The sequence below is a fragment of the Hirundo rustica genome, chromosome 13 (genome assembly GCF_015227805.2).
Source record: "Hirundo rustica isolate bHirRus1 chromosome 13, bHirRus1.pri.v3, whole genome shotgun sequence".
NCBI lineage: Eukaryota > Metazoa > Chordata > Aves > Passeriformes > Hirundinidae > Hirundo > Hirundo rustica.
This window is the reverse complement of record NC_053462.1, coordinates 3,884,575-3,908,909: the sequence shown is the minus strand read 5'-3', so window position 1 is coordinate 3,908,909 and position 24,335 is coordinate 3,884,575. Positions and strand designations below refer to the sequence as shown.

The window sequence follows — 24,335 nt, the reverse complement described above, 5'->3', positions numbered from 1 at the left end:
TGCAGCAATAAAGAAGACCCAGAAAGCCCCAGGACTGATCTTATATTGCGCTGCGGGGCCATGTGGGCAGGGGTTGTGGGTGGAGGCCCAGGTGAGGCTGGTCAGGACCATGAAAGGCTGTGAGAGCACCCAGAACCATTCCCACCTGCAATGCTAAAGTAACACTGGCAGTGCTGAGCTTTGCTCAGCGTTACTTACCAAGGATAAGTTTGACTTCTTACAAAGGTCACTTTTAGAAATGTCTTTAATATATCTTTCTAAGCTATCAATGTAATTATCAAAACAGTCTAGTCACACACACAGAATCTAGTTTACAGGCTTGGGTATGATTTAGGCTGCATTTTAATGGACTTGTTCTGAGACAGTGATTTAGAATGTGTTTGAAATGACAGATGAGAAAATTGTTCATAATGTACTTCATTGAAGGTCCCTGCACAGACTGGTTCACCCAAAACATCAGTAAATATGCCAGTGCTGCTCTCATCCACAGGATATTCTGAGGGCCAGAATGCCAAAGGAGTTGCAATACAAAGGATTAACAGAGGGCTGTGAACAAGTATGACAAGTATGACAGCATTTAGGGGTAGTCTGTGAGGGTGCTTCATGACTGTTTTGGGAGATCATTTAGTGTCTGTCTCCTGACCTGTGGGAAAGGCAAACCACCAGAGAACATCCCTGATGTTCACACACCACCACCTCACTTTGAAGAAGGACATTAGATTGCTGTAATTCTTTCTCTGATAAAACACACCCTTAAAGTTCTGGGGTTTGGTAATGGGAAGATGGAAAGATAAAGTGTTAGAACAGCTGGGATGGCAGGAAAAGACAACCTCAGAAGTGAAATCAGGTGTCCACTACATTGCCTTGATTTCAAAATGTTCTCTGAATACAAATAAAGCCTAGAATTATTACTGAAATAACAAAAGCTAAATCCTCACGTGACAGATTGACAGAATACCTCATTTATTATTGCATTAGTTTTATGGAGGATTCTTACTGTAGAATGCAGATTTGTGCTCAGACCACCTTGTATTTGATCTGATGTGAACATAGGGGAAAAAAAATAAAAAAGCTGGTTTTCCCCAAAGCAAGTCACTAGCTAGGCATAAAGGATAAAGGGAGACAGTAAATGTGTCCAGACAGAGATATTGGGAGGAGCAAGACACAGAAATGACACAGGGGAGCCTGGTGTTGACATTGCACTCCACATTGTAGTGAAATTTTGTTCTTTGGGATTGGGGGGGTACTTTTACTGACATTTTGCTGAAATCTCTTTGCAGAGGTTTCAAAGGAGCTATCTGGAAGTCAGTGCAGCACAGAAATTTGAACAGCCTTCCTGTGGGCTGAGAGGAAACACAGAAATGACAAGGGCAACAGAGACTGGAATTGTGGCCTTGTATGTTACTATGTGAGAGAACATATAGGTTAGGAAAAGGTTTAAAAGTGAAGGCAGGAAAAGATAATGCAATCAAATATAGTCATGGAGGACAGGAAGTTTCTCTTGAAGCAGTATTGCAGCCAGGAAATAGGATAATACTGCATGAAGAGAAGAATGAAATGTATCATCATCTATTTTTTTAGAGGTTTTATGCCACACAGGGAAATCCACATTGTTGGAAGCTTATCATCATGGTAGTAAAAGGCCAGGAAAAACCCCAAACTAAACAAAAAAGCCAACAAACCAAAACAACCGAAACTGTTCTTTATGTAAATGTTATTGCTGTTCACAAGTAACTTATGTGTGCAAAAGTACCTCTAAACTACAAAAAACAGATTGGATAGTATCTCTTTAGTAAAAGACAATAACAATAATTCATTTGTAAAACTCATATATTGTCAAGTTACAAGGCAAATCCTGTGTAGCCTCTATTTTAGTTAACAGAGCAGACACTTCTTGTTTGATAAAGCTGGCACAGCTCAGGGTAACTCTTAGGGATGTTAAAATTGTGATGCTTTTAATTCTGTAGGGGGGGGTGTATAAAATAATCTGGTTGGGTTTTGTATCTACAGACTGCCTTAAATATGCCCAAGTGTATTGATACGAGCTGTGTAACTGTGTTGGACTGTGTCACCATGAATTGTTGTTGGAGCAAGATTACTCTAAAAGGCAAAACCAGCTGTGTACCGATGTAGCTCTTTTAAGCTGGTTACAAGTAACAGTATTTACTAATGACTGTACTTCAGCTCAATTAGGTGAAATTATTTTAACTGCATGATTTTCAACCGTTGCAGTTTTACAGAGGCCCCAGTATATATGGCACTAATTCATGTAAGGGACCTAAGCTGGAGTAGGTATTTCTTTTCTCACATTTGTGCCAATATATTAATGTGGAAAGCATTTACACAACTCTAGCAGTATTAGAACTGTTCAAATGATACAAGCTGTGCAAGGGAAGCCCTGAGTCTCCTTCGGTGCTCAGCAATTCCCTTGTTGCTGGTGTTGGATCCTGGCCTGTGCCAGGAACGCTGTGGCCGGCAGGACAAGGGGCGTGATTCTTCCCCTGTGCTGCGCACCGTAGGGCCACACCTCGAGATGTGTCTGAGCCCCTCAGTTCAGAGGGGACACTGACGTGCTGGAATGGGTCCAGAGAAAGGTAATTCTGCTGGGAAAAGGTCTGGAGCACAGGTGCTGTGAGGAACAGCTGAGGATGTTTAGCCTGGAGGAGGCTCAGGTGTGACTTTATCACTTTACCCAACGCCCTGAGGGGAGGCTGTACCCACGTGGGGATCGGGTTCTTCTCCCGGGCAATTCAGTAATAGGACAAGAGGAGTCTTTTATTATGCCGGGGCGGTTTTGGTTGGACATTAGGAAGAATTTCTTCACAGAGAGGGTGATTAAAGATGGGAACAGGCTGCCCAGGGAGGTGGCAGAGTCACCATCTCTAGAGACGTTCAAGACACGTCTGGCACCACTCAGCGCCATGGTCTGTTTGACAAGGTAGCGTTCGCTAAGCTGGAACTCGATTACCTCAGTGCTCTTTTCCAACCTAATGGATTCCGTGACTTGTGGGGGCTCAGCAGGACGGGCTCCGCGGGCGGTGCGGGTCTCTCCCCACGCCTGCTGACCCTACCCGGGCGTTTGTCGCTCCGGCCCCGTCCCTGCCGCGGCTCTGAGGGCTCCGCTGGGCGGGGGGCGCGCGGCCCCGCGCCTCGTGCCCCCACAGCAGCCCCGCTGGTGGTGGTGCCCTGCGGGGTCTTTCCCCTTCAGCTCCTCTGGCATTCCTCCTTCCCCCGAGGAGCTGCCGTGCCCTGGCCGCCGCGGTGCCGGGAGGGCAGAGCGAGTATGATGCTACCTCACCGCCCGGCTGAGGGCTACGGCCGGCGGAGATGCCTCTCCCTCGGGCCCAGGTAAGGGGGCTCCGAGCCCTCAGCTGAGGCGGGCTCTGCGCCCGCCGGTGTCCGGGCGCGGGGCGGGAGCCGCGGGTCCCTCAGAGCGGAGCGGGCCGGGCGGAGGGCGGTGGAGCGGCCCGGAATGATGACGCGCTTCCTGCCCTCCCCGGTGGGGGTCTGCGCCTGGAGTCCGCTGCGGCGGCAGCTGCGGGCGGCGGCGGAGCCGGCGGGAGCGGGCAAGAGGCGAGCGGGGAGAAGGAAGGAAGCGAGAGAGCGGCGGGGCTTAGGCGCTCCGCAATGCCACAGTAACGGCGTTCCCGGTAGGAGCCCGAGAGGACCCTCGTCCTGCCCCGCCGTTGCAGATTGCATAGAGCGTGTGGTCTGTGCGGAGCCGCCGAGAGGGGGAAGACTCGGCGCGGGGCTGAGCGGCGGGAGCGCGGAGCCGCTCGGCTGCCGTGGGGTTCCCGCTGCGGGCTGCCTCCGAGCGGCGGCAGCCGCCGGTCCCCGGTGCCTGCTCCGCCCGTACAGGCTCGCCCGCGGGCAGCGCTGCCCGCCCAACAAGTTGCCGGTTCCAGGGAGGGCAGCAACAGCCCGGCCCAGTGCCGTGCGGGCTGAGCCCCGGGAAGGGGAGAGCGGCCTCGGCTCACCTATCGTTCGTCAGGAGCCGGGCCGGGATGACAGGGACACAGCGGCCTTTTGGGATTTCCCTGGGCCATACAGGGCTGGAATAGCAGGCAGGTGCTGGAGCGGCCGGCCCCTCGCATCACGCCTGGGGGAGCGTGGCGTGGCCGGGTCTGAGGTGGGTTTGCCCGGGGAACGGAGCTGTTCGCTGTTGGGCGCTGTTGGCGACCGTGATGAAAAAAACCCTTTTCGCGATACGCGGTGAAGTGACGACCTCCCAAGGACGATCCTGCCGCGTGTGCATACGCGTGAATCTCTGTCTGTCTGTGTCTGTCCGCATCTTCCCACGAGGCCGGTGGGACGGCTCGGGTTGAAGCGGGTCTCCGGGCGGTCCCGCACGGCCACCCCGGCGGCGAGGGGAGGACGCGGCCGCCCCTGCGCAGCGCACACGAGGATGGGCGGGCGGCTGCTCCGCAGCCTCGCTGTTCTCCGGGGCGTGCGAGGGTCCAGCGGCTCCGGGCTACCTGCCTCGGTGAAGCTTCGTGTCCGGGGCTGAGCAAAGCGCAGAACCTCCCTTAGTGCGAAGCGGCATTGTGTGCTTGCAGCGGGGCTGTCCGCGTCCCGGGCTGGGGTTCGTCAGTGTGTCCTGAGCCGTGCGATTCTCCCGTGCCCTCCTAGCAGATATCTGTCCCTGCGTGCAGGCTTGCCTTCGGGTGTCTGGAGAGCCCCGGCGCAATGTCACTGCGTGGGAACACCTTGCTGAGAACTGGGGCCTCTGCTGGCTTTATGCTCACCTTCTATAGTGCTTTTGTTTCTGCTGACCAGCCATTTCAGGTTTTTTTAGGCTTTACTTTTTGTGTGTTAAAATGCTGCTGTGATGTCTGGTTAGAAAGATTGTGGGAATGTTCATTGATTGAAAAAAAATTTCTTGTCAAGTTATGAAATCATCCACTTCCCTCCAAGTATTTTTAAAGTTTGTTTTGTAAACCTATATTTTGGAGCAAAGTTTGAGCTATGTGAAATTTCAAGGTAGTTCTGGGTTTGGAAGTATGTTACTTAGAGGCGTTGAGTCCTGCATTCTCAAAAGAGCCCAATGGCTATGGAGCAATGTCTTTATGATTTAAAAACAAAGAAGTCACACATTTCTGAGATTTCTCTTGCTTATGTAAAACATGACTTATTTGTATGTTTATGGCGGTGTGTTTGAAGTGGGAATGCAAGCTGCCAGTGTTGATTAAAAATACCTTACAAATTGTAGTATATGAGAAGCTTTCATATCTATATGGTGTAATGGTCAGCCGTACTTCCAACAGAACAGCTCTTAGACAAGTTAGCTGGGAGTTAAGCTGGCTGAACCATTCCTGTTTTAATTTTCGTAATGTGACATTTTCAGGGGAGATTCAAGGTTACTACACAGGGAAGGAGGGGGAGAATCTCTTGCCTCTTGAAAGTGCATTTCGTGTGAGTTTCCTAAAGCCTCATTTAACGCATTGGTCACTGCAGAACCAAAGGGTTAAGTGGAATTCTAGCTTATCTATTAATGACAAAATTATTGAGCTTATGTAAGATAAGAATACTTCTTGTTTCTAGCTGCCAATCTAAGTGGGTTAACTATGGCAAACCTGGATAATATTCAAGTTCTGAATCTCACTATAAAGTTAGATAAAGTCTATGGCCATTTCATATGGGATACCCATTCAGATTACAGGAGTTTATCCTGAATAATTGTCCTCTGTGTTTTTAGAGTAACATCTGTTGCATGATATCATGTAATGGAATGTAGTACAGCCTAATTTAAGTTGATTTGAAACATTGCCATTGCACTGTAGTAGTGCCTGAGAGGGCGAGAGGTTTTGTGGTGCGTGTGATGGATAGATTGGTTACAAGCAGATAATATTGAGAAAGATGAACTTGCATTTGAACTGCAGAGGATTAAGTAATTTTACTCTGAGCTTGGTTTGTTTCAGTTTTACTTAGACTTCTTTCATCATTTGCCAGCTGAATGAATGACTGAATTCTACTTATATTAGGAAATCTATCTACAGTTATAAATATAACTATCAATATGGAGCACCACTACAGTAGAATCAAGTCTTATTTTGGAGTGGGAGGAGTGGGCTTGAAAGAACTGTCTAGCTATGGCATAGCTTGAACTGCATGACTTAGAAGTTTTGCTGTGAAAACTTTCTTTTATTTGGTATTGTTTTTACAGAGATCTGACTCCACGTAGCAAAGATATTCCGAGGCATTAATATTGGGATTGTCACTTTATATGCTTACCTATATGATATGTATCTATTAAACCTGTGTAAATGCAGTCTAGATGGCTTGCAAAAATGGCAGTGCTTAATTAGTCAGCACATCTAGACGGTAGTTCAAACATCTCACCTCCATTCCTTTTTGTTGCATTGTGGTGGCAGATAACTGTTGGGCTATCAGCATTGTATGTTCATGAAATATGAGCAATACCATTTGTTGAAGTGTCCCTCCAATCCAAAAGTTTAGCATTGTAGTACTGAAAACACTATTTGAGTTGATTCTCAGCTGCCAGTCCTATCTGACCTTTGGAGACTTTGGTAAACTGCCAAATGTGTAGACATCTTGATATTATTTATTTTAATATTCAGAGTTTCTTGCTAAGCAGTGTTTTGCAGATGCTGCCTTTGCACCAGGCCCTAATTAGGTAAGAAGTGTCAATGTCTTTACAGACCACTGTACCAGCTTTCAGAAATTCTGTTCTCCTCCCTGCTTTTGAGTCTTTAAAATTTTTGGCAAGTCTGCTTATGCATGTTTCTACAGACAATAGAATGCTGATGCAAATTGAGAACAGCGAGCAAAATGTTGGGTGTTGTTGCAAATGGGGGAGGCTGTCTTAATAAAGCAGTGTTTTGTTTCATTTGTTTACTTTTGGATTGTAGTGCTTCAGTCAGGACAAATGGAGATGGAAATTGCAGTTTCAGGTAGTCCTGAAGGAGAATGCAGGTTTTTGCTTCCAGGGTTCTGCTTTTGACCACATATAGTTATAAAAATGCAGAGTAAATTGAAATGCAGAAGTTTTGGGGCAAAGGAAATGAAGCAAAGCAAGATGAAGCATTTTGCGGCAAATAATAAAGCAGAGGGTTTTTTTCAGAGTAGTTTATCTTACAACTTCCAGAGGCTATGTTAAACAAAATAATCTGGGGTTTTGCAACTCCGTGATGAGATTATGATTATAGACATCATGCTGCATCTTAAGCTCTTTTATCCTTAATTTTTATTGTGTGATTAAACAGCCTGTTCCTTTTACCCAAAGAATGCCTTGAAGGTAGCCTGAGCTCCTTAGATGTGTAAGTGCTGATCCACAGGCAAGTGCTGCAATCCTGGGTCTGATCAGTGTTTAGAGAACTCTGCCTTTTTTCTCTGGGTGCAGGGGAGTTCCACCTTTGGAGTGAGGCTGGCATGCTTGAGGATGGGAAGGTGGTAAGGAGCCCTGTGCTTAGTTTTAACACCAGACTTTTAACTGTGTACAATGAATTTGTAGCTTTCTGTCCCTGCTAATGCTGCTGAAAATCCATTTCGCAGTAGTCAGAGAACCATTTCCCTGGGTGTGCTATGTGCACACATGCTTATCTTGGAATTGAGTTTGAATTAGCCTGCATACTTGAAGCAATCGTGATAACATTTTGATATTTTCCACTTCCAGTTGCAAGCTGGAATTTCATGCCCAGAGATCCACCCCCTCAATTCTCAAAGCTCCAGCACCTTTTTACTCAAGCATCTTCATAAAGCTAGAAAATGCACTGACTGACTTCACAAGGTGAGGGTGACTATACAACAGTAAGTCTTGTCGTAAAATATCTTTACAGTATTACAGTGATGACTTACTTGTAGTCCCTTTACTTGGCAGCTACCAGTTGATTTCCTGCCAAGATGGGCCAGGCTGGCGCTTGAAACTGCCTTCCTTTCATTCTCTGTAGGTAGCTCATCTTTCTGTGTTTGGGCAGCAGGAAGAGAGTATGGGCTGTAATGAATTGTAAATGAAACTTGTGTCTTGCTCTATGGCAACTCTTGTAAGGCAGATTTCTTATTTTTGTGAAAAAGTGACATATAACCCAGGAGCAACAGAAGACTCTCGGTCTTCTAAATCACAGCAGATAACAATTGAGGTGATAAAGAATCAATGCTACTACATGGGCTGATTACTTTCTCGAGTTGAATAACAATTTACATTTGCCAGCTGTGGTAGATTTGTTGCTCTGATATATTGAAGAGTTTGGTGTTTTGCTGAAGTATTTGGTGTAGTGGTGTGAGAACCTCTTAAACAATGGCATTGTCTTCCACTTAAAAAGGTCTTTGTGTAATCCTTATTACATATTGTTTACTTTCATATAATCTCTCTTTACCTTTCTTGAGAGTTGGTGTCTGTAATGTGGTGAGTAACCTCATTTGTCTCAGTGACCTCAAGTCCAGCCTATCCTGTGGTTTGGTTTCAGTTCTGTTCTGTATTAGCGGGCAAGTTCTGATTTTTCTGGAAAGTGAGATTTAAACTTTGTGTATAGTTGACATAAATATAAGCATAAAACAGTTCCAAAAATTGCTGGCTTGAATTCATACAGATGTAAACATTAATTAGGCTTAAAGTAATTTACAGTGAGTACCTTTGTTCATTTTACATGAGCCAAGTGCTGTGTAGCAGAAAATGGCAAAGTGATGCTTGGCAGACAGAACAGCAGCAGGAAAGACAGAAGTGATGGTACTGTTTAAGAAAAGACATATAGGAGGATGGTGTCAGGATTGTGATGATGGTGTAGGACTGATGGGCAGTCCTAAGCATAATCCTTAGACACAATAAATATCTTTAGATACCATGACAGAATCAAAATTTAGCAATGGGCCTATAAATGAATATATGAATAAATGGAATCAGGAAGCCTGACCTAAATATTTCAGTTCAATGTAGCTTGCAATTCATGTAATTCTTTATCATTTGTGACGGAAAGATTTTCTTAGATGATTTTTTTATTGTGGGGTAAGGACACATCTGTTGACAAGGGCGTGTCTGAACTCCCTGGGGAGAGTTGAGCAGGAGTCATTACTGCACAGCCAGCACGTGGGGTCGAGCAAAAGGAACCAGTGGTGTCTCCTGGGTCAGGCTATCACTGAAGGCACTGGTACAGGGAGGAGGAGATAAATGTCCAGCTTCAGCTGAAAAAAGCAAAGGCTGTGGGAAATGAGATCAGTCTGTTCTGATGTTTAAAGTGCTCTTTGGAAATGTTATGTGCAATAGCTGAGGATGTACAGACCACAGGCAAGAACCCAAGATGTTCTAGTATGTACCAGTTCTGAGGAATTTTTTTTTTAATTAAAAAAATTAAATCAGTGACTGTGTTTGCAGATGTGAGTAAGGTCCAGATAAGCCTGATTGATTGCTGGGTTGTCTGTTCAGCTGCACTGTGATACTAATGAGACAAAACCAGCTGATTAGTGTAGGTGTGTGTAAAGAAGACTAAAACCTGTGAAGAAAGGGTAGTTAACTTTGCCTGTGAGCTTGGGCAGTCCAGACTACAGATGAAGTACAGAACAAATCTAGACATTGAAGAGGGGACCTGAATATGTAAGGGGTCTGTTCAAATGGATCACAGGTGGTGCATGAGTGAGTGAAAATTTGTCCTCTCTGTCCTAAGCAGAGAATGTATTTTTAGAGTTTTCATGTCAGGGCTTTAGCTGACTCTGTAATACCACTCCTGAGGGAATGGCAGGGCTTCGATGATGAAGAGATGAGGCAGAAAAGCACCTTGCTCGTGGTACAAGTGTGGGGTTGAGGTGAGCTGCTCATGCAGCAGTTATGCAGTTGGGGGTTATGGAACACAGACAGAGGAAGCCTGCAAGCAGGAGGAAGGGTGGATGTGGCCTGAACCGAGCAGACCAGCACTGGAGCCACTGTAAGTGGCTCAGTAATGAGTGTGAATATCTGTGTGGGAACTATGTGTTCCTGCCTCAATGCTATTATCGTTCCTTTTCAGGGATAAATTGCGGTTTGAAGCGTTACAAATGCCATCTGCATATGAGGGTAAAAATCCTCTAGTACTTTATATTGAAAGCTAAAAACAAAGCACTGTTTTCCATGTGGATCTAAGTATAATCAGCCATTGCCTTGACTTCTCTGGGACAACGTTGCCAGCCTACTGGGTCATTTCATTTAAGGCAATGGTTTTGAAAGATTTTTTGGTATCACAGCCTTATCAGTGAAAGATTTGTGAGCACACACACTAAAAATATATGTATTATTTATAGATTTGCACACATACTACTCTACTATTATTATACACATTAAAGAACATACACAAAAACTAGAAATTAATAAAGAAGAAGACAATTTGTTAGAAAACTTATTTTTTTTAAAACAAACCCCTTTTTACTTTCATTAGGGAATATTTTAGTGAGAGCTATGTGATTGGACATGCCTCTCTAATTTTTTTTAAATGTTGGTTCATCACTTGCATACAGCCATTTTAAGGGCTGGTTCTAGGTTCAGTTCATTTCAGTACTTGGTCTTAATGACTTCCCTAGCCAAATAAGACAGATCCAAGTGGAGGAAGTGCATACTAAATAATTATACTAACTTTCCACTTCCATACACTAACTATGCAGAGATTCTTCTTGGGATTCATCTATTAAATTTTCACCTTCCCTGATGTCGCTCAGTTCTTCTTGCAGACTACTGGGAGGATGTTGCCTTCTTCTCTTTTCCTGAAGCAGTTCTTTTGGAAGATTTTTAAAAAAGATTTTAAAGTTTAGGAAATTATGTACAGCTTTCGGAGGCTTTTATAGGAGGTTTTTTTTTTTTTCCAGTGGAAACATTTCCAAATATCTCTTTTCAAAACAGTCTGTGTAAAGTGAGTTTCTTCTGGAAAGCAGATACTCTCTTGCTCCGTGTTAAAACATCAGCTTCACCTTGAAGGGACGCTTTAGGTGTGTATTTATTTGAAAATATCTGGCAGGTAGGATAATGCTGACAGCCCCTTGTCATCACAGAAAAGATCAGCCAGTTTTGAACAGTTGCCTGTGCAGGAAATAACACATGGTGTGTCATTGAGTTTGACAACTCTTTTAAGCCCTTTGCCACAAGATAACTAGCAAAACTTAGTGTGGGAATTTCATGATCACTCCCCATCTTGTTACAAGGTATTATACCGCTTGAAGTTCTTATTTTTATAAAGTTATGTAATCAGTGACATCCTGTAGCACTTGGTGCACTTCTGCCTCCAGCATTGCTGTGTTAATTTGTTTATCTATAAATGATGCAGTGAAAGAATTTCACGTGTGGTTATGGAGTGACTGCTTTAACTGGAATAAGAAAATAAAAGGATTCCAGTGTAAAGGTTACAGATAAAATCACATGAGTGTACACTTGGGCAGTTCTCTCATAAAACATTGTTTCTATTAAATAAATATTTTGCTGTTGAACCTACTCTAATACCTCGTTCTTGGAGTGACTGGCAAAAGAGAAGTTCCCGGTGTGTTTTGCTGTTGAAACAATCCAGCATATACCCTAAGATGAGGCATGTCAGAAACATCTGTAAGGTCAGCCAACAGTGAAACACACTTCCCACACTGCATAATTTGTTCTAATACTTGTTTTCTCAAATCTTCAGCTGTTTTCTGTGAGTCTTCCAGCAGCATTTGCTGAGAAAGGAATGCCATATTATCTTTCATGTATTATTTCAGCCATTTTTACTGCAGTAGGAAGGCCAAAAGCTTCCCCGGTGCTGTATGCTTTTGCCTCTTCTGCAGTAAAGTAAGAAACCTTAAAAAAGGCTTTTGAAGATTTGCCATTAAGTTCAGGTGGTTGGGGTTTTTTTGAGTGAAGTACTATGTAAAGTATCACATGACTTGAAGAATTTGTAAAGATTTGTCTTCACCTCACTGGGCACTTGATTTTTAAATGTCTTGCTAATCGTGATGGCTTCGTATTATCATTATCTGATGTCTCAAGGTAAAATGTGTATTTAGAGCGAGGCTCATTGTTATTCATGGTAGATGTAAATCCATATTTCAAATAGTCATCATATTTCCAGGCTTTTTTTTTTTTTTTTGGCCCACTTTTTGTCAGATCTGATTAGATTGTTGATTCTACCTCATAATGTGTATGACAAGTAGCTTTCACCGGGAATAGGATGTCAGTGTTGCATATGGATTTTGAAGCAAAAAGATCTGTCTTGGCATCTGTGTATCTGATATTAACGCTTCAGAGTCTTTGGGGTCAGAGGTGATTTTAGCAAGATTTTCAGCTGTAGAAGGCCCTAAAGGCCCTGAACCATTTGTGTATTTCCCTGGTTAGAATTCCTTGCCTTCATTTATCTCCTGTTGCCATACTTGAAAATAGGGTATTTAGTTATGTGGTTGCGTGTGTTGTGACAGCGTGCAAATTTCTACAAGCATGCCTTTGTGAATTGTGGTCTTAGGCTGTGCCAGTTAAACTTTTAGAAATGAGCATTCCTAAACAATGGAAGTTTTGTTTTGGTGAGTTTTGTTGGGTTTGGTTTTTTTTGCATCTGGGACTTGTAAGAAGAGACAGCAATTCTTCCAGTTTGCTTATAGCAGCCGACATAGTGTGGTTCCCATCCTGCCTGAGGCTACCGCAGATAAATTGCAAGTACCTGCAAAACATCTGCTATCGAGCACCAGTACTGTCTTGGTACCCACCCAAAAGTGTATCTTCTCATGTACAGCTCATCTTTCTGTAGCTGCCAAGGAGTGAAATACAGTTTTAGCCCCTGAAGATGTAAAAGCAAGGTGGGACTGCAGATAATTGTGTTTTGGGTAAAAAAAAAGAAGATAAAGCAGGGAGTTGCTTTTTAAAAGTTGTTTACAAGACATGTAAAACCAAAGGAAGAAATGTAGAATGAAGACAGAAAATAATAGAATAGAAAGAAAAATGAGAAAAGCATTTTAAAAAACTGCAAGCTATAGTTACAGCTTTGTGAAGACTGAAGATTTCTAGTAGTGTGTGTTGACTAATGGTTTTTGTTTGTTTTTTCTGGACTATATACTCATGCCAAATTTCTTGCTTCATGTTTATCTCTCATTATTCTAACCAGAACTGTATTACTGCTTGTCAAATACTCTGTGTTATTATGACCAGATACAGAAAACAACCATGTTGTAACAGAAACAGACCTTATAGAACAGCTGTATTTTGTATCAATGCTTTTCTGACGTCTTCAACAGTTTTGCTGTTTCTGTCTCAATTTGAGTTGTTCTGTGAGAACTCTCTAATTTAGCTTTCTTTTATTTGGAACAAATTTATTTACACATATTCTACGAGATCTAACTCTCCCGTGACATGTGATGAATGAATCAGGGTGCTGGAGACTTGTGCAAGAGAAATTTGTCTTCCTCCTGGGCCTCTAAACAGTGTTTACTAGGAGTTTCGTTCCTTCCTGGTCAGTCTACAGATGCTTGAAATACTTGTGCTTGCTAGGAGTTGCCATTTGAATCTAAGCAATTCATACTTTAGATATCTCCAAGTAGCTTAGAATTAGAAAAGCTTTCTTCTGGCAACATTCGTGGGATATTCAACTAAGCAATAGGAAAATGCTTCTTTATAGGTAATAAGCTAATGAAAGCCTCGTATTTGTATAATCGGGCTTGCCTGAGGAGTGTGAGTGTCAGTAGCTGTTGGGATGCTGCCTTCTGACAGCGTTGGAAACAATCTTATGTTTTGGTTGGTGTGAATGACCATTGGGTTGTGAAACAGCTGCACGTGGGGTGGAGCAAGTCGAGCTGGCCAGTCTGGGCTTCTCTCTTAGATTTATTCTTGTTAAGGACTGCTGGCATGAAACCAGCTCTTTCTCCACTATGCATCTGATGCAAAATGGGGTTAAACTGAGCTATTTGCATGAAAGAAAACATTATAAGGCTTGGTGAACGATGTAAACAGGTGGATCTGGGTCATTGTTAGGCATGCTCTGGTTCCATGGTGGATGTCTAGGGAGCAATGAAATGAAACTCAAGTGGGATGCAGATCTTGGTGCAAGTCCCACAGTCTAGAAGTGCAAGGGGTTGTTAAAAAGGAACCTGTATTCAGCAAAAAAGCTCTAATGATATGTGGAAGGCAGAAATCCTGAGTAATAGTTGCCTGAAGAGAGGATTTAGAGAAGGCCTTGTGCAATTCCAGCATCCTTTTGTTACCTGCTTTGTCAAATAATACTTCTTTATCACGCAAAGCTTTAAATGACCTGTTCACCACACAGTGGCCAGTGGCTGATATCTCACTGAAGGGGAATGAAGACTGAGTGTGCTTAAGGTTCTCTAACGTAGGTGTTAAACTGCAAATGAACAATGCAGTGCTGTATCTTCCTAGGAGAGTGAATAAGGAACTAAAGCCCTCAAAGCAAGTGTTTCTTTTAGAAGAGTTTGATTCTTTGAGCTGGAAGAAATAACTTGATGTGTTTAACTATTCTGAGATTCTATGGCAAAGTCTGCAGGGTGCTGCAACCTAATTTGTTTGTTTATACTGGTGGTTTCTAAATGTCTGTTCTTGGCTTGTTTGGTGGCAAGTCTTGCAATGATTGCTTCCTGCAGCTGAACAAAGGAGCAGTGTTGAGTATTTGAGAGTAAATAACGTAGGCAAAAGGCAGTGCTTAGCAGGTAGTTGAGAAAAGGCCCTTCTCAATAACTCAGCTTTGAAATCCTTGAAGTGAAAAAAAAATCTTGTTTTCTCACACGTGCTCTCCTTTTCCCATGGATGCTCTGTCGTCCTACTTTAGCGTCTGCTGTTTAGTGTTTCCAAATACATAGGAACTTAGGTTTAGTCCTACATAAAGCAACGTGTAGGAAGGAGGAGGTTTTCCCACTTCTAGATCTGTGAGGTATGTGTTCATGTTGAATACCTTCTCACACTGAACCAGCTGATTGCATTTTCTGAGCTGTTGTTTCAAATTCTTGTCCTGCTGAGATACCTATGTGACTGCTTTGTTTTTAAGGTGTTCCTAACAGACATAGAAACTGGAAAAGCAAAATTGAGCTAGTAATAGTTTAGGTCTCCATGGTGACTGTGGGTTCTTGAAAACTAAGGAAATTATATTTGACTTCCTACAGCTTTAGGTTACTCCTAGGCCCTATGGGCTTAGGTTTAGAGTGGCAAAAAGTGTTTATTCAGGCAGTATAGAAAACTGTATACAATATAGAACATAAACCCCAGGTGTGTAATTACGAGGGAGACACTGTGGTATTGTTCAAGTAAAAAAACAATAAGAAACCTTTGAGGAGGTCTGCAGAGATGAATTACACTTTACAAATTACTTCAGAAAAATCTTATAAATAGTACTCTGGGCTGCCTCCATAAAGTGTCAAAAGAATAAACTTGCGTATGACAGTTACTACACGTGAAGACAATGTAAGTTATCAATGAGATAGAGAAATTGTGCTTTCTGTTGCATAGACTTGATATCTTCTAAACTACTGAACCCAGATTTCCAGTTAGTTATACACAGAGGCACGAGTCAGTCATTGAGGCTCTATTGAAATCTGAGGATGAGGAGGAACAGCTCTGAGGGAATGTGGCTGTAAAATAAGCATGTATATGATGTGTCACATCTGTCTAAATGAATACAAATACAGCCTGTGGCTCTGGCAGTTGATTACTTACTATAAATCAACCCTCACATCAAAATAAATGCACTTATTTAGTGCTGATGGTCAGAAAGAATAAATATACATTTACTTTGAGAAGCGGAGATAATATAACTTCAAGTTGGTTTGTTTGACTTTGCAAGGATAAATAGACCCAGGAGTCCATGGAGTTGATTTTTGAGTGCTTTAGCAGAGCTATTCTGCGTCAGAGACAAGGACTGGTCTTTATGCTTCAGTGACAAAAAGACTGGACATTGAATTGCAATCTGAAGGATTGTTGTAGCGTTCTCTTATGTAGAATGATGGAGTAACATACCCAGATTCAATAAATTACTGGTATCCATTTTTTGTTTCTGCGTTCTCATGTAGAGAAGAATGGGTTTAATAGTTGAAGCAAAGTTCTCCTGTCATCTGATACTTTCCCACAGTGTGGAGTCCCTCTGTGGGCTCTGTGGTTTTGGCTGTCAGAGCTGGGTTCCCATATGGGCTGTGAGTATGCATGTTAGAGCAGAGGGCCTCAGCCACAAGCACTGCAATTTACAGAGACAGCCTGGGGGAGTGGTTTTTTTCCTCGAATTGCATATGCAGGCATGACTGAACAATCGGGATTTTACCCTTCTCGGAGGCATTACAGGCATTTAATTGCTCTGGCAAAGGCAAAAACGTTGGGCAAGGGGAAAGTAACTCTGTGTGTCACAGCAAATTGAGTTCCTGAAGTGTCAAGTGTGGATTTGAAAATTTGATTTGAAAAATTTAATTTGAAATACTATTTTGAAGGCATATTCTGACCTACAGCTCGAGTTTGAAGCTTTATTCAACTTGCATCCCTCGACCCTTTCTTTCTCATGCCATTCTTCAATAATGTTTCATATACTCACTGAGCATGATGGAAATAACAAATCCAAATTGCTGTGTTCTGATGATGCTTGAGAAACTCAGGGAATGGATGTTGCACACCAGTGTTAGTAGTGTGAAAAGCCTTAATGTGCAGAAGTATATATATTTTTCAGAGTAAAAAAAGACTAATATATTCCAATTATTACATCATTAAAAATAAAAGCCAAAAAATTGGCAGCAAGCCAGGAAAAGTAAAAATGCTCCAGTTCCCTAGGGATATATTTCTCTTTTTGTACTCAGTGTTGTAACTGACCCTAACTTGTAGTGACATCTAACTTAAGTTTATTCCGGCTTCCTAAGCATTAATGACACTTTGGCTTGAGGAACTTGTAAGTAGGTTTTTAGGTTATGGCTTTCTCTCTACTTGGACCTTGTTTAGTATTTGATAAGTTGTAAGTTTGATTAAAATTAAGACTAAGATGAACTGTTAAGTGCATGATTTTAAGTTACTTGTTTGTTTCTAATGGCCACATAGAGAAAGTGGAAAGATCTTGCTCAGCAGCTTGCACCTGGAATGTGAGCAGCCCATTTTGGTATGCTGTAAATATTATGCATTCTTAAACTTAAAATGGATCCAATCTCAGTTATGTTCTGTTGCTCTTTATCCTAAAATTCAAACCTAAGCTTCTTCAAATCTTGGTTATTTGATTTGGTTCTAGAATTTGTGCTGCCTCACTCCCTGTTCCCCATACCCCAGCTTTTTGGGCATTTTTTTCCCCCAAACTGCTGCTGTAGGAAGCATTAGTGAAATACTTTTTAGCTGCGTGCTTGTGTACAGCCTGTGACAATAAAGGGGTCATTCCTTGGAAGGTGAGTGTCTGCCTGCATAGCAAACCCTCATTGTTCTACACATTGCTAGAGTTAGTATCCTATCTTTGTACTTTGTAAAGAGATAATCCTATTTTATTAAAATTACAACTTTGGAAAAAATGTGTCCCTCTAGCAAGGTTTGGGTTTCAACACTTGGGATGAATACTATAAAAATAATTTCCTGTGCCCAGCTCCCACTTGCCCTCTGTAAGAAGCAGTTCTTTGTTTGGAGTTGTCAGGTTACAGGGCAGACACTTGCTTTTCTTTGGCTCCTCCTCAGCTGCTCTTAATAGGGAACATCTTTTCCAGTTGCCTGCTGCTAACACTAAAGAGAACCCTTGTTTTTAAGCGTGGGATATGTTTGGCAGCAAATATCTAATTCCAAATCTTGGAAGAAATGTTTGTTACCAAGTAACGAACTTCACTTTATTCCAGCATCACGAAGAGCATCATCCATATTGAGCAATTGATATTAATGCTGTTTTCTTCTCAGATTGTCTATTCTGTGTGAAAATAGGGATCTTATTCATGCACTGGTGTTTGTTGAATCTTGCATAAATACTGCCGTCACAGCGCATTAAGGGGTGGGATTCAGCCATGCAGCAGTTGTTTGCAAACCAGTGAGGAGTCTGCCCTTGCTGTGGGTGTGACACACAGCGTGTGCTGGGGCACACGGAAAACCCTGTGAAGCTGGAGGTGCTGACGTTGGGTGACTTGTCATCTTGCTCTAAAATACGGTTGTTGAAAAGGCTTGGGGCAGGTTAACCCTCCATAGGAGAATGTTAATTGGACTAGTGTCAAACTTCCTGGCCCCTAATCTGGGTTCTACTTTTGAGCTATGTTTTAAAAGAGAATCTCATCAACAGTTAGTGTAATTTCATGTTTATTTTGCTGGAAACCCTTTTGTTTCATTTCAAGGAAAGTTATATAGAAATGCTGTTAGTTTATGACAGCCTTTCATCAGGAGTGAAACTTCTGGTGCCAGCTTTCAAGAACAGAATTCTCATCAGTTTTCTCTATTAAGTACTCTGGTAAACATGATTTCAAAGACTGTTTCCTGCTTCAGGTGATCAAAGAGAATGCAGAGCTCTCCACTGATTGTTGTGGTTGTAATGAATTCCTGGCCCATCCAACAGTGCAGAAAACTTCTACAGTCTCTTGTGTGCAGAAACATCTACAAATGAGCTTCCTGTTGAGATTAATTACACTGCTGACCCCTCTTCAGTTTTTCCTGAAATCACTAGCTTAAGGGGACTGTAGTGCAATATCTGCTTGATGGAGATGGGTCAGGAAACTATTGGGGTAGTGTATTAATAGAAGACTTAGTTGACTTCCAGTGTTCTTCTCCTCCACCTTCAAAATCTGAAAGCATTCTTATGTTCATTATTTTAAATTTTAATGAGTTAAAGAGTGGTAGGAGAGATTCTGCCTAACAGTAGGACAGAAGTTTTAATCAACTGTGTATTTTGATACTTTTGTTGTGTGAAAGCAAATAATGATGTATATTAGTTTGCACACTTTTTTTGGGTTGAGCTAGAAACTGAAAATTGCTTTTGAAAGAAATTCTTTCTGAGGAGTGAAGTCTGCTTGATGGAGCAGACTTGCAGCCAAAGCAAATTGTCAAATGAGCCCAACCAATGCAAAATCTAGCCTTTCTTTCAGCTGAAAAGCTGTGGGGAAGCTAGTATTAGTTTTCCTTGTTTACTCCTTATTTCAATGCCAGGTACTTCCAAGTTCACTGCATTTGGCATTAAATGTTCTACACAGAACACAAAGTGTTGACTTTTATTAATTTGTGCTGTAGAAATGGTCATTGTGTCTTGCTGGCAGATGAAGCCTAAGACTGTTGTGTTTGGAATACTTGTACGATTAAATTTTTTTCCCTTCCCTGCAGAAAAAGTTGCTTTAAGAACTGCCTGTTAGATTGGAAATGACCTTACTTGCTTTCAGTTATAAATAGCAGTAAAAAGGAAGGGGATTCCCCTGCTGTCAAACCCCATTCATGCCGTTCTATTCTGGTTAAAGCTGTGTCTTACAGTGAGTGCACTGTGACTTCCAGCCCTCAGCATGCTGCAACAAATGTAGTTGCATTCCAAAAACTATATACTTGAGGTCATAAGCAGGTAATGTTGCTTTGGTACAAGTAATTTTGTTGTTTGGTGGGTTTTTTGTTTGTTTGTTTTTTGTTAGTGGAGTTAGAGGTGCCACAATATGTACTGACACAGTGCCCATGTGCTAATTTGTGTGCCTCACGTGTTCCTTTGAGCTCTCTTGAATCATGAGAAGCTGTTAATGGTGAAACACTACCGTGCCTGAAATTTGAAGAAAAGAAATCTTGTGTATTTGGCAGCTTGAGAAGGCAAGCCTTTGTTCATATTGCTTTCTCTCAGAGGGCTATGCTTCCGCTACTGTTGTGGAAGTGAAGCACTTGAAATAATTGGCAAAACACCTTAGTCAGGTTTTGATGTGTGTTCTTTCTTTAAGTCTACATTTAAACATGGTTTTAAAGATTTGTTATACAAAGCTGTTAGTTTAGCTGTTTTGTTAGTAAAAATATAGCCTAATTTAATGCTAGAAGTGCTAACTGTTCCCAGCCATTTAATTACATATATAGTGTAGCTCATGAGCTGATCAGTTATCTTATTAAAATACATCTTTGAAATCCAGATAGGTACTGGTGTCCAGTTTATGCCTCACCTTCAAGTCATACAGTTGATATCTTCAACTCTGCAATTCAGTTAGTGTGAATGTGTTGGGAGGAAGCATTTGATCATTTAACATATGATTGTGTGATTGATACTTGTTCTTGCAAGTAGTGCCACTGGGCAATAGGATTCCAAATCAAATGTTTCTGGTGGGTTGTATGAAAATGCAATTTGAAAAGCTGTGTGTCTGCTAGGTGTGTGGTAGGGCATAATTAGTGATATTCCATTATTTTGTACATCACAATAACCTAGTTTTGAAGGGAGAATGAAGGCAGGCCTGGCCTCTGCCTTCAAGTGCTAGTTAAATTGATTTGACATAAGTAGTAATTTTTTGTCATTTCCCAAAATAAGACAATAAAACTGTGGGCAAAGGTAGAATTAGTTTGAAAATATCATCTGTTATAGGCTCATGTCAGACAACCTAAAGCCAGATTTGTCTGGTTCAGCTTCTCTGTGATTGACACAAGTAGGTTATGAGTGATGATTGTACTTCCAGTTGTTGAGATTAAGAAACAGCCACAGTTGTGGTTTTTCAGTGCTCTTCAATACACAAAGGAAGCTGCTCAAGTTCATCTGCTTCTCTTTGCAAAGCTATTCTGTTGCAGCCAAGGCCATTGTTTACATGTACCATGCATGAATTGAGTATTTTGTCCTGTATGAAATTAAAGAAGGTTGTGGAATATGTGCTCGTTAGTAAGGTGTCATTGTTGTGACAGAATATTAACTATTTCCTGAGCCTGGGGTAATACAGAGCATCAGATTTAGAAGTATTAACCACCATCAGCTGTTTCTTATATTTTTATTTTTGAGGGAAGCAGCAAAAGACCAGAATGTTTGTACATCTGTCTGGGAGGATGTATGAAGTGTAATTAAATAGCTGAGCTGCATGGAAATGAAATCAGTTTTGTGTGCTCCATCTGAGGTGGCTCTAATGATTTTTGAGAGACCAGCTTATCAGTACCTTGGCAATGTATTCTTTCTCTGGCTACATAACCATTTGAAAGCTGGGTCTGAGCAGTAGTTTTTACTCAACACTGCAAGGACATTGACACACACAAACTGAAGCATCTTTTAATTCAACCCAGATGCCATAGAAAAGAATCTGAATTGTGTGCTGCTAGTATTTGAATGCAGATTGACTACAAGTCCTTACTGATCCCTGATCTGCATTGGCCTCTACGTACACAGAAGAAGGCATGTCTGAGTACCCATTGTGGAATTTTGTAGCGTAATGCTACGTTCTGTATCTTAAAAATGCAGGCATTATAATTTCCCATTTTGGGAACAGCTAGTCTTGTAAAAATTCCCCAAGAGTGCAGCCAGTTCATCCAGTGCCACAGCAGTGCTGGCTGGGTTGTGTTCTCCAAAGTTCCCATCCGGTGGATTGCTGAAGTCTTACAGTTGCAGTGCTGAGACATCAGAATTCAATGTGGCATTTGATGTCTGAGGTACTATTTCAGCAATATCTCACAGGTCGGCAATACTTAAATAAAGTGAGGTTGCTGGTGGCAGCAGGCACAGGATCATTCCAGTAAGGACTTTGGGTAAGATAGATACCTAGCAATAGATCACAGTGTGGGTTTGTTTCGAATCCCTAGTTATTTCTGGCATGGCTTCAGCTTTCTTAAATAAGGTTAGCACTGCCTTTATCTGTAAACCCTTGAGATGAAATGTAACTTCTACAGGTTTATGAAATACTTCTTTCTACCGAGCCTTAAAACTGAAGGAAAGCTATTGATGCACTTTATTTTCTTTTAATCAAAGGGAAAAAACCCTAACATTTTACATTAAGTTTTGTACATTACCCTCAGTGGGTGAGAATAGTGAATTGAGGGGCAGGAGGGCAGGTGCTCATGCTGGGAATATCTGATGTCTTTTGACACATCCAGCTTTACTGCCCAGAAGAGCTGCAAGACCGACAAATTACTTCATTTCCTAGCTATATGTATATATTATTTTTGTTTGTTTGTTTTGTTTTGTTAAAAGTTAAGCACTTGTAAATTAATGCTTGCAACCTCTAACAACATGCTGTAGTGGCACGTTCATTACTGAGGTTGCGAGTGATGAAACCAGTCAGGAGTATACGCTGTGTATCTGGTGTATCTGTGTGCATATGTAGGGCTGCTTTTGTATTTGCATCTCTGGATAACACCATCAGCAGCTTCTAAGTCCTCTTTAAACATTGTAATTCTTTTAACTTTGTAAGCATGTTGAAAGTTTCAGGGGCGAGTATTAACGTAGGAAACATTTGTTAGCCTTGTGTAAATGAGTTTCAGTGATTTGAAGGGGAGGTGAGGTCCATGAGAAGCACTTGAGTTGTAGAAGATACATTTCTTCTCAAATTGACATTTTAGCATCAATGTTTCAACACTCACGAATACTGAAAATCTTTTTTGGATTGCAATATTTACTCCTTTACTGTCTCTAGTGTAATTTCTTTGCTTAGTTTGCCGTGTGAAGTTTAGCCTAAATATGTCAATCCTGAATTGATGAGTTGCATGAGAATGAAATATGGGTTTTTTAGAAATGTGTAAAACTTGGCATTTCTTAAAGGTACTCTGTTAAGATTTGGCAATAATATTGTAGTTTTTGACATCCTCAGACTGTGGGCTTCAGGTTCATAGTGTCAATGAGGACAAATGACTTTGGTATTTAAGGAGAAACTGGATTCAGAAACAATTAGAGTCACTGCTTGAAGCGTCACTGATTCGCTGTAGTGTTTTATCACAGATATCTTGAAAATTAAGATATCTTGTCTACAAGCGAGTGTTGGGTGATAGAAATAGTGACACTGCAAATCTTAAAATTATCTATTGAGAGTTTCTTCTGCACACATCTCTAATATGAGCTTTCTTGGAAGCATTGCTCAAACGCTGTAGGTTTGCTAATAGCTCATGTGTGTTTGGACAGCAGTTGCTGCTGTCAGGTCATTCCAGCTCAGTTCTGCAATTTGAGCTGCCCTAGTTTGTTATTAACTTTGCTCTGAAGGACTGAAATGTGGTTGCTTTGCTGCCACAAGTCAAGTTGTTCAGGTTTTTCTGTTATTTGGCTTGGTGTGTCTGTCATTTTGGAAAGCAGTGTCATAACATGCTGTTTCTTCCACGAAACCTCTTAGCTTAGGTAGAGTATTTGGTGTGTTTTTCTCCTCACGTGTCTCCCCACCGCAGTGCTCTGATGTGAGTTGACATCTAAGCCTTGCTTGCTGCTAGGCTGTCCTGTAGGCCTGTTCCATTATTCAGAGCTCCCAGATTGGCAGGAAGGAACCAGTAAGTACAATGGTGTGAGGAATATTTTACCGGCATTTAATGCTGTGCATACCTCAAAGCCAGGTAGCACCAGTCAGAGTGATATTGTGTGTGCTTTAAGAAACCTGGCAAAACAAGTGGCCAGTGCCACCATTTATTTTATACTTAGCCTTTAGTGGTTAGTATATGTAGCTGATCAGTAATCTGAGTTTAGGCACTGCTACCTTAGAACTGTATTTTACATCTGGATCCCTTAAAATACTAAATGTAAAAAAGATCAGAAAACTCTCTTAGTGTATCTGTCTTCTTTAGAGTCTTACCATCTTGGGGAAAATATTTGACTGCTTAACCTATAAAATTGTATCAGCAGGAGGAGGAGCACTATAAAGTATTCAGAATAACTACAATCAGATTTAATTTGATAGCCTGAAGTTTGCTATGAAGAACTTTTGTCTTTAACAGGATGTCATGTGTATGTGTTCTTTCACCTCATCTCAGTGTTCTTGGCATGTGAATTATTCACAGGAGTTATTTGTATACTGCTACATGGTAAATACATAGAAAGATTTGTGTTGTAGTACATTTTGTTACGGTTGCTTGGTTTGGAAACAAATCTTGTCATCTGAGCAGCATTCTTTCTAAATGCCCAGGGAGTGTCCTGTTGGGTGGCATTTCTGACCAGAGCCTGGTATTTCTGCCCAGATGTCTGAGCTGGCTTCAGGAACTGAAGTGCTGTAGCTGTAGCAGCTGACTTGATTTCCCCACTGTTCTCATGCTTAGGGAGCTCTTTTGCCTTTTTCTTTTCTGCTTCTCCTCTTGGCCGCCTTTGTAGCTGGAGCTTTAGTAGGTGTGCTAAAAGGCCTTTTTGGTTTAGGCACATGCAAACTGTGTCCTCACCAGTGTGTGTTTTCCATGGTGGCCAGCTGAATGTATCATTCCATCTCTAATTTCAGACCACTGAGGCTGGGTCCCTGATCAGCAGCCTCAGGGGACTGGTTGGCTGCCTTTGCTGCTTTGTGCTTTGTTTTGTTGCTGCAAAGCTGTGGATATCATATTTGAACAACTATTCTGGAGGAAATGGTTTTATCTGTAGGGAAATGGAGAATGAGAG

General features: G+C 41.8%; 1 protein-coding gene across 7 annotated transcripts in view; it reads left to right on the top strand.

Moving 5' to 3' along the window:
• Window positions 1-2,814: 2,814 nt before the first annotated feature.
• TLN2 (talin 2) overlaps window positions 2,815-24,335 on the top strand; it is a 140,489-nt gene continuing 118,968 nt past the window's right edge. For 2 of the 7 annotated variants that reach the window (XM_040076957.1, XM_058422332.1), the window contains exons 1-2: window positions 3,560-3,650; window positions 7,634-7,747. The gene's annotated coding sequence lies outside the window, so the exon portion shown is untranslated. Of the gene's footprint in view, window positions 2,939-3,511; window positions 3,651-4,021; window positions 4,130-7,633; window positions 7,748-24,335 lie in introns of those variants that run through there. The other 5 variants (XM_040076958.2, XM_040076962.1, XM_040076956.2 and 2 more) reach the window with 5 other exon arrangements.